The 13,038-nt window shown below is 47.1% G+C and overlaps 1 protein-coding gene across 5 annotated transcripts in view; it reads left to right on the top strand.

The window, feature by feature from the left end:
* The window catches only part of LOC141265124 (ATP-binding cassette sub-family B member 5-like), a 476,628-nt gene that overhangs the window by 233,760 nt on the left and 229,830 nt on the right, over positions 1-13,038 (top strand). The gene's annotated exons all lie outside the window — the stretch shown is intronic.

Raw genomic sequence — 13,038 nt, 5'->3', positions numbered from 1 at the left:
TCTTGCTGCACTACCTGCAACATGACTCTCATATTGTCAGAATTCGAAGTAATCATGACTACTGGGTTGCCACACTCTTAGATCCCCCAAACTTTTCGATCAACCTTTTCATTTTAATAAAGACCAAAAAAATGGTCATTTTTGAAATAATAAGCATTAGCAGGTTATTAGAAACTGAAATCAAACAGTTTTCAACTCAAAACTTTATTCTAGGTGATGTTACATTTTCACATAGGACCCCTTGTTCGAAAGGAGCTTCTGAACTCTCTCGTCCATTGAATTTGTCAGGTTTTGGATGGTTTCTGCTTCAATTGTTTTGCATGAGGACAGAATACTCTCCCAGAGCTGTTGCTTAGATGTGAACTGCCTCCCGCCATCATAGACACTCCTTTTGATGATGCTCCAGAGGTTCTGAATGGGGTAGAGGTCAGGGGAGCATGGGGGTCACACCATAAGTTTGTCCCCTTTTATGCCCATATCAGCCAGAGATGCAGATGTTTTATGTGCAGCATGAGATGGTGTATTATCATGCAAAAAAATGATCTTGCTGTGAAATACACGGTTCTTCTTCTTGAACCATGGCAGGAAGTGCTGTTTGAGAAAATCCACATACATTATGGAGTTCATCTTTAGCGCCTTCAGGGATCCTAAAGGGGCCGACAATCTCTCTCCCCATGATTCCAGCCCAAAACATTACTCCACCTCCTCCTTGTTGGCGCTGTAGCCGTGTTTGCGTGGGGTGTCCATCAACCAGCCATCCTCCACTCCATCCATCTGGACCATCGAGCGCTGCACAGCACTCATCCGTGAACAAAACAGTTTTGAAATCAGTCTTCATGTAATGTTTGGCCCACTGGAGCCGTTTCTGCTTGTGTGAAGTGGATAGAGGAGGTCGACAGGATGGCGTATGCACAGCTGCAAACCTCTGAAGGACCCTGCATCTTGTTGTTCGGGGGACGTTGGAGGCACCAGCAGCTTCAAAAACTTGTCTGCTGCTATGACAAGGCTTTCTTGCCGCTGCTCTTTTAACCTGACGTAATTGCCTGTAGGAAAGAGTCCTCAATTTGCCCTTATCAGCACGCACACATGTGTACTGTGAATCAGCTACATACTTCTTGATTGCCAAGACACTTCATCCTGATCATCGCACAATGTTGATTGTAGTCATGCCTTGACCTAAACACTCCACAATTTGTTGCTTCTCAGCAGCCGACACATCCTTTTTCTTTCCCATTTTGGCAGAAAATGTAGGCTGCTTAATAATGTGAGACAGCCTTCTTAAGTAGTCTTGCCTTTCATTGGACACACCTGCCAAACTAATTAGCACAGGTGTCTGCAATTGCTTACAGTGATATAAAGAGCCCTGACACACATCACCATCAATGAGTTTAACTGACAAACAAACAAATTCTTCCCTTATCACTCCTAAACACTTTTTGCATAATAATTTGGAACACAGTGTACATGTGCTTTTCCACAAAACACCAGTGGTTCACGTAGTGAATCTTACAGTTCTAACTTGCCAACCGTGGTCTGTATGGAGTTGTTCAATAAAGGGCCCAAAATTAAGATAACATAGATGGGAGAGGTCTCTATGAATAGGAATTCCTAAGTATTTGATACCCTGTGAGGGCCAGGCAAAGGGAAAGTTGGACTGGATGGAATCCTATATGGATTTGGGGAGGGAGACATCGAGGGCCTCAGACTTCGCTGCATTGATTTTAAAATTTGACCATGTAACAAAGTGATCTATTTCAGCCATAACAGCATGGATGGATATATGTGATTGAGTGATATATACTAGGACATCATCAGCAAATAGAGAGCACTTGTACTCGGTGCCTCCCACCTCAATCCACCTAATATTGGGGTTATGGCGAATTGATGAGAGCAGGTGCTCCGTCACTATGATGTATAAGAGAGGGGACAGAGGACATCCCTGCCTTGTCCCATTGGTGATTGTGAAAGGTGATGAAAATGTTCTGATGCACCCCCTGGGCCTTGGGACACCCGGAGCCGGACCCTTTTTGGTGGATGCTGGTGGTTGTAGTCTTCGTGGCGGCGGCCCGGCTCCGTGGCTCAGGGTGGTCAAACCAGTGGCGGAACTATTTATGTGGTTTTGATGTTTAAATGTCCGACTACGCCACCCGTGGATTGCGGTCAGAGTGAACCGCCGCTGCAGGGCAGACCGCTGAGGCTGGTGTTGTGGGTGCAGCAGAGCGTAGCATAACTCCCCACGGGAGGAGTATAGCCTCAGGGTCAGTGTATGCGGAGGATGGGGGTGATGGTGCAGAGCAGCAGCAGTAACGACACGAAGTCAGTGATGCAGTCCAGGGCCTTTACTCACAGTTCTTATTATCCACACCACGTCTGCAGGTAACGGCTGCCCACGTCGTACTGTGCTCACCAGGTGAGCGGCTCAGACAACTCCCAGATAACTTTGGAGCGCTTCACAGGACCCCCTTTGTGTGTCCTTTGTCTGGCCTTTCTTACCAACCCTTCTGTCCGGCTGCCTCGGGCCTCCTCTTGGTAAACTTGGCGCCAGTTTCCCTGACCCTATGTGGTGCCTTCCTAGCGGGTGTAGCGAGGGGCTGCGCCACATAAAATGTCACAGCCTCCGGTTTCTAGCTGAGGGTCGTTTCCTGCCTCCACTAGTTTCGGGGACCGGTCTCCCCCTTTGGCCTGACCCCTCCACGCAGGTGGATTCGGGCGTGCGGTGGCGACTCGCCCATCCGCACCCCTGGGATCCCTTCATTCCTCGTTCCTGGAGCCTTCTCCGCTCCTCTTCCTTCCTTCTCCCTCTTCCAGGCCTGGGCCTCTGTTACTAGGCCCACCTCCAGAGCAGAGCTCATGCAGAGCCCCTGCTCCCTGCCACTTCTGCTCAGACTTCTCTGCACTGAACTAAGATGGTGCCCACCTTTTATACTCCCTTCTCAATGCACCCAGGAACTGCTTCCTCCCTGCTCCTGCACTACAGGGTTCCCCTTCCTCAGTGTTGCCCATCTAAGAGGCATATTGGTCGCCCTGCCCCACGGCAATGTGGTGTAATGCATGCAGGTGTCGGGTCCTGATCCACACTCCATCCTTACCTGAGAGTGAGATATCACACTTCTGGGTGAGGTGCAATACCTCTGTAGCAACCGAGCCCTCAGGGTGCTACAGTTCCATTTATCTTCAGCCTAGGTGACGTATTGCGATACAGGGCCGTGATTTTGGCTATAAAAGGGTCCCCTAGACCCCTACCCCAAGCTTTTTAAGAGAATCATATATGGCGTGCCAGGAGACTCTATGGAATGCTTTCTCAGCATCCAACGAGAGTATCTAATTACAAATTTTTAACTGCATCTAGCCCAGGAAATACTTTGTGCCTAGTAGCAGTGTCCGCTAGTCAGCGGATTATCCCAGCTGTTAAGCAAGCTACACCACCTGTAGTTTGGACACTTAATTTTTTCAAAGGAAATGCTTCGGGACCACGGGATACTCAGTGAAGAGCATCAGGAGGCACCCCAAGGCATAGGGGCTGGGACTGGCAGTAGGATGCCTTGCGGTGGACAGCCGAGCTCGATCCTTATAAAAGCTTTTTAACTGCAGCAGCTTTAGTGGACGCTACTGGAGCTGGAATTACGCGGCTGCTGGCATGAGACTTGCCCTCCAATAGATCCTTGTAAATGGATTTAAAGTGTATTCATTCAAATTAGAGAGACAATTTAAATTAAAAAGCTTAGAGCTGCCTCCACCACAGGGGGGCTCGCTCGACCCACCAGCGGACAGGCACCAGTATTGGGAGAGGGGGGCTGGCCGTCAGGGTTCACCGCGGCTCTGGCACAAACCCGGCGACATGGAGGTGGCACGGGCAGGAGCGGACTGAACGTGTCGGCTTCTCACTTTTTGGATTTTAGAAGGGCATGATATGCCTATATCTGTGTCTCCCCCTCCTTTTACTCCTCCACCTCTTTTCTTTTCGCATGACTATATGTACTTGTCACTTTTCCATGTGTTAGTTGTGTCTTCTGAGCAGTTTGTCAGCTTTTGGACACCTTTGAAGGTGTTTTCTATGTGTTTCTATGTGTTTTTGTTTGCCTGCCATTGTTTTTAACGGTGTTCGAAGGTGTTCGACGAACAGTTCGACGAACAGTTCGGCCAACCGAACCGAACTCGAACACTACGGGGGTGGCTCAACACTACTTGTAATCTGATGACATTGATGCCACTTTGGTGATGTTAGGCCCTCATTTAGGGTAATGTGAACACTCCTGGTTAGGTCTCCATCTCCTTGGTTGGCTGTACTGGAAGAGTTGTGGGTCTTATTTACACTATTTCTACAGTAGTGACATTGATGCCACTTTGCTGGCGTCTGCCACTATTTTTTTAAATGTGGGGAATCCTAATTGGGTCTCCATCTATTGGGTTCGCTGTAGTGGAACCTACCTGTTCTGCAGTCTAAGTTGTGTAAGGTTGCGTACCAGTCCTTGCTGCACTCCTGATACAGACTCTGCCTGCTGCACTCCTGATACAGACTCTGCCTGCTGTACTCCTGATACAGACTCGGCTTGCTGCACTCCTGATAAAGACTCTGCCTGCTTTACTTTGATACAGACTCTGCCTGCTGCACTCCTGATACAGACTCTGCCTGCTGCACTCTGATACAGACTCTGCCTGCTGCACTCCTGATACAGACTCTGCCTGCTGCACTCCTGATACAGACTCTGCCTGCTGCACTCCTGATACAGATTCTGCCTGCTTCACTCCTGATACAGACTCTGCCTGCTGCACTCTGATACAGACTCTGTCTGCTGCACTCCTGATACAGACTCTGCTTGCTCCACTCCTGATACAGACTCTCTCTGCTGCACTTTGATACAGACTCTGCATGCTGCACCATCTAGTCTGTCCTACTGAGTCCAGTTGCTGTGCATCCATAGGTCTGTCCTGGAGTGACACCTGGCATTCATCGGGAGCCAAGTCTAACCTTACCATCAGAGGCTCTAGTGAACAGTCCAGTGCTCGCTTAGTCACGCCCCTCCAGGCTCTTCGGGGTCTGTGGCACAGTGGTTCCACAAACTATGTCTGTGACAGTGCGACCTCGCAGGCAGGGTCCTCTCTCCTGTTGTACTCCTTTTGACATGTAAAGCGCAACTGAATAAATGACGCCGTCACAGTAATAATAATTATAGTACTTGTACTCTGGGCCAATTGATGGCACTTCCCTGGTGTCTACACCTAATTTGATGTGTTTTGGCAGCTTTTAGTCCCATTTCTAGCTGTTGTATATGCATTTTTTTGGTCCCCCCATTGACTCCTATGGGATTCGGAAACGTTCGACGAACATTCGGCAAATATCAATTGTTCGGCGAACTTTTCCGAACCTAACATTGAAATGTTCTCTCATGCCTGCTCAGGAGCTCTACATACAGCTGAATTTCAACCTCACAAAATAAAAAGGTGGGCAAGTAGGGATTGCTTGTTGTATCACATTAGCAAGTGAAAAAATAGATTGAAGAGATTGAAGGGATACTCGTGCATAAAGCACAATACAAGCAGTGCATAACACAGATCTGTGACATGGGCCCTGCTGTTTTTGTCTGGACCTCAGTCACTAATAGCACAAGAAAAAAAATCCGCTGCAAAGTCGATTTCACAGACACACAGGACACTAGTTATCTAAACGATTTTAATTCCAAGCAACTGCCTACCTATCTAGCTAAAATTTCTCAGTAAACAGGAGCAGGCTCCAGCAGCAGCATCTGTAACCAGTTACATGCATAAAATGGCACTCAGAGAACATGGCCACTCTTTATATAAAGACAACATGTGATTTGAGCAGCCAAATGGCAGAAGTCCTTGTGTCTGGACAGTGTGGATGCTTCCTGCTTTCTGATTGGATAGCTGCGATTTGAACACATAAAGTTAGAGGGAAAAAAAATTAGAAGCATGGCGCTGCTCTCATCTTGAGTCTGCTCTCCCCCCAGCCCCTCCCCACATCAAATAAGTCCCCCCGCTCATCATACACAAGCTGTAAGCTAGTCAAACTGTTAAAAACACTGTAGTTGCACCGCAATAATTTTCCCGCATTTGTTCTCCAAATGTTACAGATTTTTGCAGATTTTATGAAAAAAGCTTGCGTTTTCAATCACGAATCTGAATGTGCCATATTCGTGTCGGATTTAACATTTGAGATCGAATTTCAAACATATTCGCTCATCACTAATCTTGATATGTTTGAACAACTTTTAAAGTTATTTTTCAAGTCTTCGACCACGATTCATCAATGCTTTTGTGCCTATTTTTTTGTCTAATTTTGTAAGTTTTTTGCCATTTTTTGTTTAACCAAATTCATTATACCATTTGCGCCTTTTTTTTAAGTTTGTTCCATATGTATGTTTTTATTTTTTTGCGATTCTTGAGCGGAGTCTGATTCATCAATTGTGACTTTTTAAAAAGTCGCAAAATTTAGCACAACTCCACTCCAGTCCCTGCTCGAGTAATTTTCTGCACTTAAATCAAAATGTTGCATCTTTTTCATAATTTTTTATATTTTGCACCAAATTCATTAACTGCATGCTTCATTTTGATGAATTTGGCATTTTATACAGCCGCAAATATCACAAGACAATAAAAAAGAAAAATGACTTAAAAAAAAAATGAAAATGATAAATCGCTGCCTTTTAAACCCCTTCGCAACCTTGGGTTTTGTCGTTTTTGCTTTTTCGTTTTTTGCTCCCCTTGTTCCCAGAGCCATAGCGTTTTTATTTTTTGGACAATATGGCCGTGTGAGGGCTTATTTTTTGTGGGACAAGTTGTACTTTTCAACGCCATTACTAGTTTTACCATATCGTGTACGGGAAAACGGGAAAAAAATTCCAAGTGCGGTAAAATTGCAAAAAAAGTGCAATACCACAGTTGTTTTTTATTTCTTTTTTTTACCACGTTCACTGAATGCTAAAACTGACCTGCCATTCTTATTCTTCAGGTCATTACGAGTTCGTAGACACCAAACATGTATAGGTTATTTTATATTTAAGTGGTGAAAAAAAATTCCAAAATTTGGTAAAAAAAAATAAAAAAAAATAGCGCCATTTTCCGAGAACTGTAGCGTCTCCATTTTTCGTGATCCGGGGCTGGGTGAGGGCTTTTTTTTGCGCGCCGGACTGTTGTTTTTATTGATAACATTTTGGGGTAGATCCGATATTTTGATCGCCCGTTATTGCATTTTATTGCAATTTTGCGGCGACCAAAAAACGTAATTCTGGCGTTTAGAATTTTTTTCTCGTTACACCGTTTACCGATCGGATTAATTCTTTTTCCATATTGATAGATGGGGCGATTCTGAACGCGGCAATACCAAATATGTGTATGTGGAGTTTTTTTTTTTATATTTTATTTTGAATGGGGCGAAAGGGGGGTGATTTAAACTTTTATATTTTTTTTATTTTTTTTATATTTTTAAAAACATTTTTTTTTCACTTACTGCATGCTTCAATAGTCTCCATAGGAGACTAGAAGAAGCAGTTGTCTGATCGTCTCTGCTACATACAGGGGATCAGCAGATCCCCTGCATATAGCAGAAATGGTCATGTGTTATGAGCACCGACCACTAGGTGGCGCACATAGCGACGAGATCATGACAACCACAGGCGTCTGCTGCAGACCCTGGGTTGTCATGCCCACCCATCGGTGACCCGCGATCACGTGACGGGGTCGCCGATGGGCGGGGCTTATGACGCGCAACCCGGAAGCGCGCGTTAAATGCCTCTGTCGGAGATTGACAGCGGCATTTAACATGTTAACAGCCGCGGGTGGATCGCGATTCCACCCGCTGCTGTTGCGGGCACATGTCAGCTGTAAGAATCAGCTGACATGTGCTCGGTTCAGTGAGGGCTCAGTGCAGCAGCCCTCACTGAACCGGGGGTACGCAAATGTGCGTACTAATACGGCAAGGGTTGGAAAGGGGTTAAGAAAAAAAAATTCTTGCCAACTTTGCTTATGCATATGTTTTAGACTGATTAATGAAATGAGACTTTTTCCAAATAACGCATACAGTATATATATATATATATATATATATATATATATATATATATATATATACAGTACAGACCAAAAGTTTGGACACACCTTCTCATTTAAAGATTATTCTATATTTTCATAACTATGAAAATTGTATATTCACACTGACTACCTCTTGAAGCTCATCAAGAGAATGCCAAGAGTGTGCAAAGCAGCCATCAAAGCAAAAGGTGGCCACTTTGAAGAACCTAGAATATAAGACATATTTTCAGTTGTTTCACACTTTTTTGTTAAGTATATAATTCCACATGTGTTAATTCATAGTTTTGATGCCTTCAGTGTGAATGTACAATTTTCATAGTCATGAAAATACAGAAAAATCTTTAAATGAGAAGGTGTGTCCAAACCTTTGGTCTGTACTGTATATATATATATATATATATATAATATATATATATATATATATATACACACACATTTATACACTGATCAAAAAAATAAAGGGAACACTCAAATAACACATCCTAGATCTGAATGAATGAAATATTCTCATTGAATACTTTGTTCTGTACAAAGTTGAATGTGCTGACAACAAAATCACACAAAAATCATCAATGGAAATCAAATTTATTAACCAATGGAGGCCTGGATTTGGAGTCATCCCCAACATTAAAGTGGAAAAACATACTACAGGCTGATCCAACTTTGATGTAATGTCCTTAAAACAAGTCAAAATGAGGCTCAGTATTTTGGTGTGGCCTCCACGTGCCTGTATGACCTCCCTACAACACCAGGGCATGCTCCTGATGAGGATGCGGATAGTCTCCTGTGGGATCTCCTCCCAGACCTGGACTAAAGCATCCGCCAACTCCTGGACAGTCTGTGGTGCAACACAGGGCCGGCTCCAGGTTTTTCTGGGCCCCGGGCGAAAGAGTCTCAGTGGGCCCATTTAACACATACCACGGTTCATGATGCACAGATACCGCAGAGAAATCTATATATAGTACAATGCAAAGATTTCACTTCTTACATTACATGAGTGATATCTATTGTAAATTCCACAATAGCTCAGAAACCGGCGAATCCTCACAGCGCACAGTGCAGACCGGACAATATAGTCCTCCATACAGTATTATGGGCTCCATGATATATTGCTCCATACAGAATAATGACCCCACATAGTCCTCGTACAATATAATGGGCACCACATAGCCCTCCATACAGTTTTATGGGCCCCATATATTGCTCCATACAGAATACTGGCCCCCATATAAGGCTCCATAAAGGAATACTGGCCCCCATATAAGGCCCCATATAGAATTCTGGCCCCCATATAAGGCCCCATATGGAATACTGGCCCCCATATAAGGCCCCATACGGAATACTGTCCCCCATATAAGGCCCCATACGGAATACTGGCCCCCATATAAGGCCCCATTCGGAATACTGGCCGCCATATAAGGCTCCATACGGATTACTGGCCCCCATATAAGGCTCCATACGGAATACTGGCCCCATATAAGGCTCCATACGGAATACTGGCCTCCATATAAGGCTCCATACGGAATGCTGGCCCCCATATAAGGCTCCATACAGAATACTGGCCCCTATATATCGCTCCATACAGGATACTGGTCTCCTTATAAAGCTCCATACAGGATACTGGCCCCCATATAACGCTCCATACAGGATACTGGCCCCCATATAATGCTCCATGCAGGCTGTTATCCCCCACATAATGCCCCATACAGGCTGCCCCCCCTTATAATGCTCCAGACAGGCTGTTACCCCCCACATAATGCCCCATACAGGCTGTCCCCCCCCCTTATAATGCTCCATGCAGGCTGTTCCCCCCACATAATGCACCATGCATGCTGTCCCCCCCTTATAATTCCCCATGCAGGCTGTCCCCCCCCTTATATTGCCCCATGCAGGCTGTCACCCCACCTCTTTATAATGCCCCATGCAGGATGTACCCCCCTCTTTATAAGGCCCCATGCAGGATATCACCCCCCCTCTTTATAATGCCCCATTCAGGATGTCACCCCCTCTCTTTATAATGCCCCATGCAGGATGTCACCCCCCTCTCTTTATAATGCCCCATGCAGGATGTCACCCCCGCTCTTTATAATGCCCCATGCAGGATGTCACCCCCTCTCTTTATAATGCCCCATGCAGGATGTCATCCCCCTCTCTTTATAATGCCCCAAGCAGGATGTCACCCCCTCTATTTATAATGCCCCATGCAGGATGTACCCCCCCTCTTTATAAGGCCCCATGCAGGATATCACCCCCTCTCTCTAAAATGCCCCATGCAGGATGCCACCCCCCTCTCTTTATAATGCTCCATGCAGGATGTCACCCCCCCTCTCTTTATAATGCCCCATGCAGGATGTCACCCCCCCTCTCTTTATAATGCCCCATGCAGGATGTCACCCCCCCTCTCTTTATAATGCCCAATGCATGATGTCACCCCCCCTCTCTTTATAATGCCCCATGCAGGATGCCCCCCCTCTTTATAAGGCCCCATGCAGGCTGTCACCCCCTCCCTCCATAATGCCCCATGCAGGATGTCACCAACTCTCTCTATAATGCCCCATGCAGGCTGTCACCCCCTCTCTCTATAATGCCCCATGCAGGATGTCACCCCCCTCTCTTTACAATGCCCCATGCAGGATATACCCCCCTCTTTATAAGGCCCCATGCAGGATATCACCCCCCCTCTTTATAATGCCCCATTCAGGATGTCACCCCATCTCTTTATTATGCCCCATGCAGGATGTCACCCCCCTCTCTTTATAATGCCCCATTCAGGATGTCACCCCCTCTCTTTATAATGCCCCATGCAGGATGTCACCCTCTCTCTTTATAATGCCCCATGCAGGATGTCATCCCCTCTCTTTATAATGCCCCAAGCAGGATGTCACCCCCTCTATTTATAATGCCCCATGCAGGATGTACCCCCCCTCTTTATAAGGCCCCATGCAGGATGTCACCCCCTCTCTCTATAATGCTCCATGCAGGATGCCACCCCCCCTCTCTTTATAATGCTCCATGCAGGATGTCACCCCCTCTCTTTATAATGCCCCATGCAGGATGTCACCCCCCCTCTCTTTATAATGCCCCATGCAGGATGTCATCCCCCCTCTCTTTATAATGCCCAATGCACGATGTCACCCCCCCTCTCTTTATAATGCCCCATGCAGGATGCCCCCCCTCTTTATAAGGCCCCATGCAGGCTGTCACCCCCTCCCTTTATAATGCCCCATGCAGGATGTCACCAACTCTCTCTATAATGCCCCATGCAGGCTGTCACCCCCTCTCTCTATAATGCCCCATGCAGGATGTCACCCCCCCCTCTTTATAATGCCCCATGCAGGATGTCACCCCCCTCTCTTTATAATGCCCCATGCAGGATGTCACCCCCCCTTTCTTTATAATGCCTCATGCAGGATGTCACCACCCCATATTATTCCCCATGCAGGATGTCACCCCCCCATATTATGCCCCATGCAGGATGTCATCCCCCCATATTATGCCCCATGCCTCCATACATTAAAAAAAAAATTCAAATACTCACCTCCCTCCTCCTCACCTGCTGCAGCTGCTCGGGTACCGACTCCAGCGTCGGCTGCGTCTTCCCGCTCTGCGCTCCCTGTGACGGCTCAGGGGGAGGGCGCGGTGGAAAGACGTCACCGCACCCTCTGACCTGAGAAGTCACAGGGAGCGCAGAGCAGGGGGACTGCGGATCTGCGGAGGCATGGGGAGAGGTAAGTATCTGGCTGCCGGGGCCCTGAGCAAGCGGGGGAGAAGTGCGGGCGCTGACACCGCTCTCCTCCGCCCATAGCCCAGCGGGGTGCGCGACTGCCAGTGGGTCCCCCTGCCTGCTCAGGGCCCCGGCACTTGCCCGGATGCGTCGGGTGCTGACGCCGGCCCTGGTGCAACGTGACGTTGGTGGATGGAGCGAGACATGATGTCCCAGATGTGCTCAATCGGATTCAAGTCTGGGGTACGGGCGGGCCAGTCCATAGCTTCAATGCCTTCATCTTGCAGGAACTGCTGACAAACTCCAGCCACATGAGGTCTGGCATTGTCCTGCATTAGGAGAAACCCAGGTCCAACAGCACCAGCATATGGTGTCACAAAGGGTCTGAGGATCTAATCTCGGTACCTAATGGCAGTCAGGCTACCTCTGGCGAGCACATGGAGGGCTGTGTGGTCCTCCAAAGAAATGCCACCCCACACCATTACTGACCCACTGCCAAACCGGTCATGCTGAAGGATGTTGCAAGCGGCAGATCGCTTTCCACGGCATCTCCAGACTCTGTCACGTCTGTCACGTGCTCAGTGTGAACCTGCTTTCATCTGTGAAGAGCACAGGCCACCAGTGGCGACTATGCCAATCCTGGTGTTCTGTGGCAAATGCCAAGCATCCTACACTGTGTTGGGCTGTGAGCACAACCCGCATATGTGGACGTCGGGCCCTCATACCACCCTCATGGAGTCGGTTTCTAACCGTTTGTGAAGACACATGCACATTTGTGGCCTGCTGGAGGTCATTTTGCAGGGCTCTGGCAGTGCTCCTCCTGTGTACTGGCCTGTCTCCTGGTAGCGCCTCCAGCCTCTGGACACTACGCTGACAGACACAGCAAACCTTTTTGCCACAGCTCGCATTGATGTGTCATCCTGGATGAGCTGCACTACCTGAGCAACTTCTGTGGGTTGTAGAGTCCGTCTCATGCTACCATGAGTGTGAAAGCACAACCAACATTCAAAAATGACCAAAACATCATCCAGAAAGCATTGGTACTAAGATGTGGTCTGTGGTCCCCACCTGAAGAACCACTCCTTTATTGAGTGTGTCTTGATAATTGCCAATAATTTCCATCTATTGTCTAATCCATTTGCACAACAGCATGTGAAATTGATTGTCAATCAGTCTTACTTCCTAAGTGGATAGTTTGATTCACAGAAGTTTGATTTACTTGGAGTTATATTCTGTTGTTTAAGTGTTCCCTTTTTTTTTTAGAG

This window comes from Phyllobates terribilis, unplaced genomic scaffold (assembly GCF_046119375.1).
Source record: "Phyllobates terribilis strain yellow unplaced genomic scaffold, ASM4611937v1 Scaffold_4__5_contigs__length_816908805, whole genome shotgun sequence".
Lineage (NCBI taxonomy): Eukaryota > Metazoa > Chordata > Amphibia > Anura > Dendrobatidae > Phyllobates > Phyllobates terribilis.
This window is presented reverse-complemented; position numbering and strand designations above follow the sequence as displayed.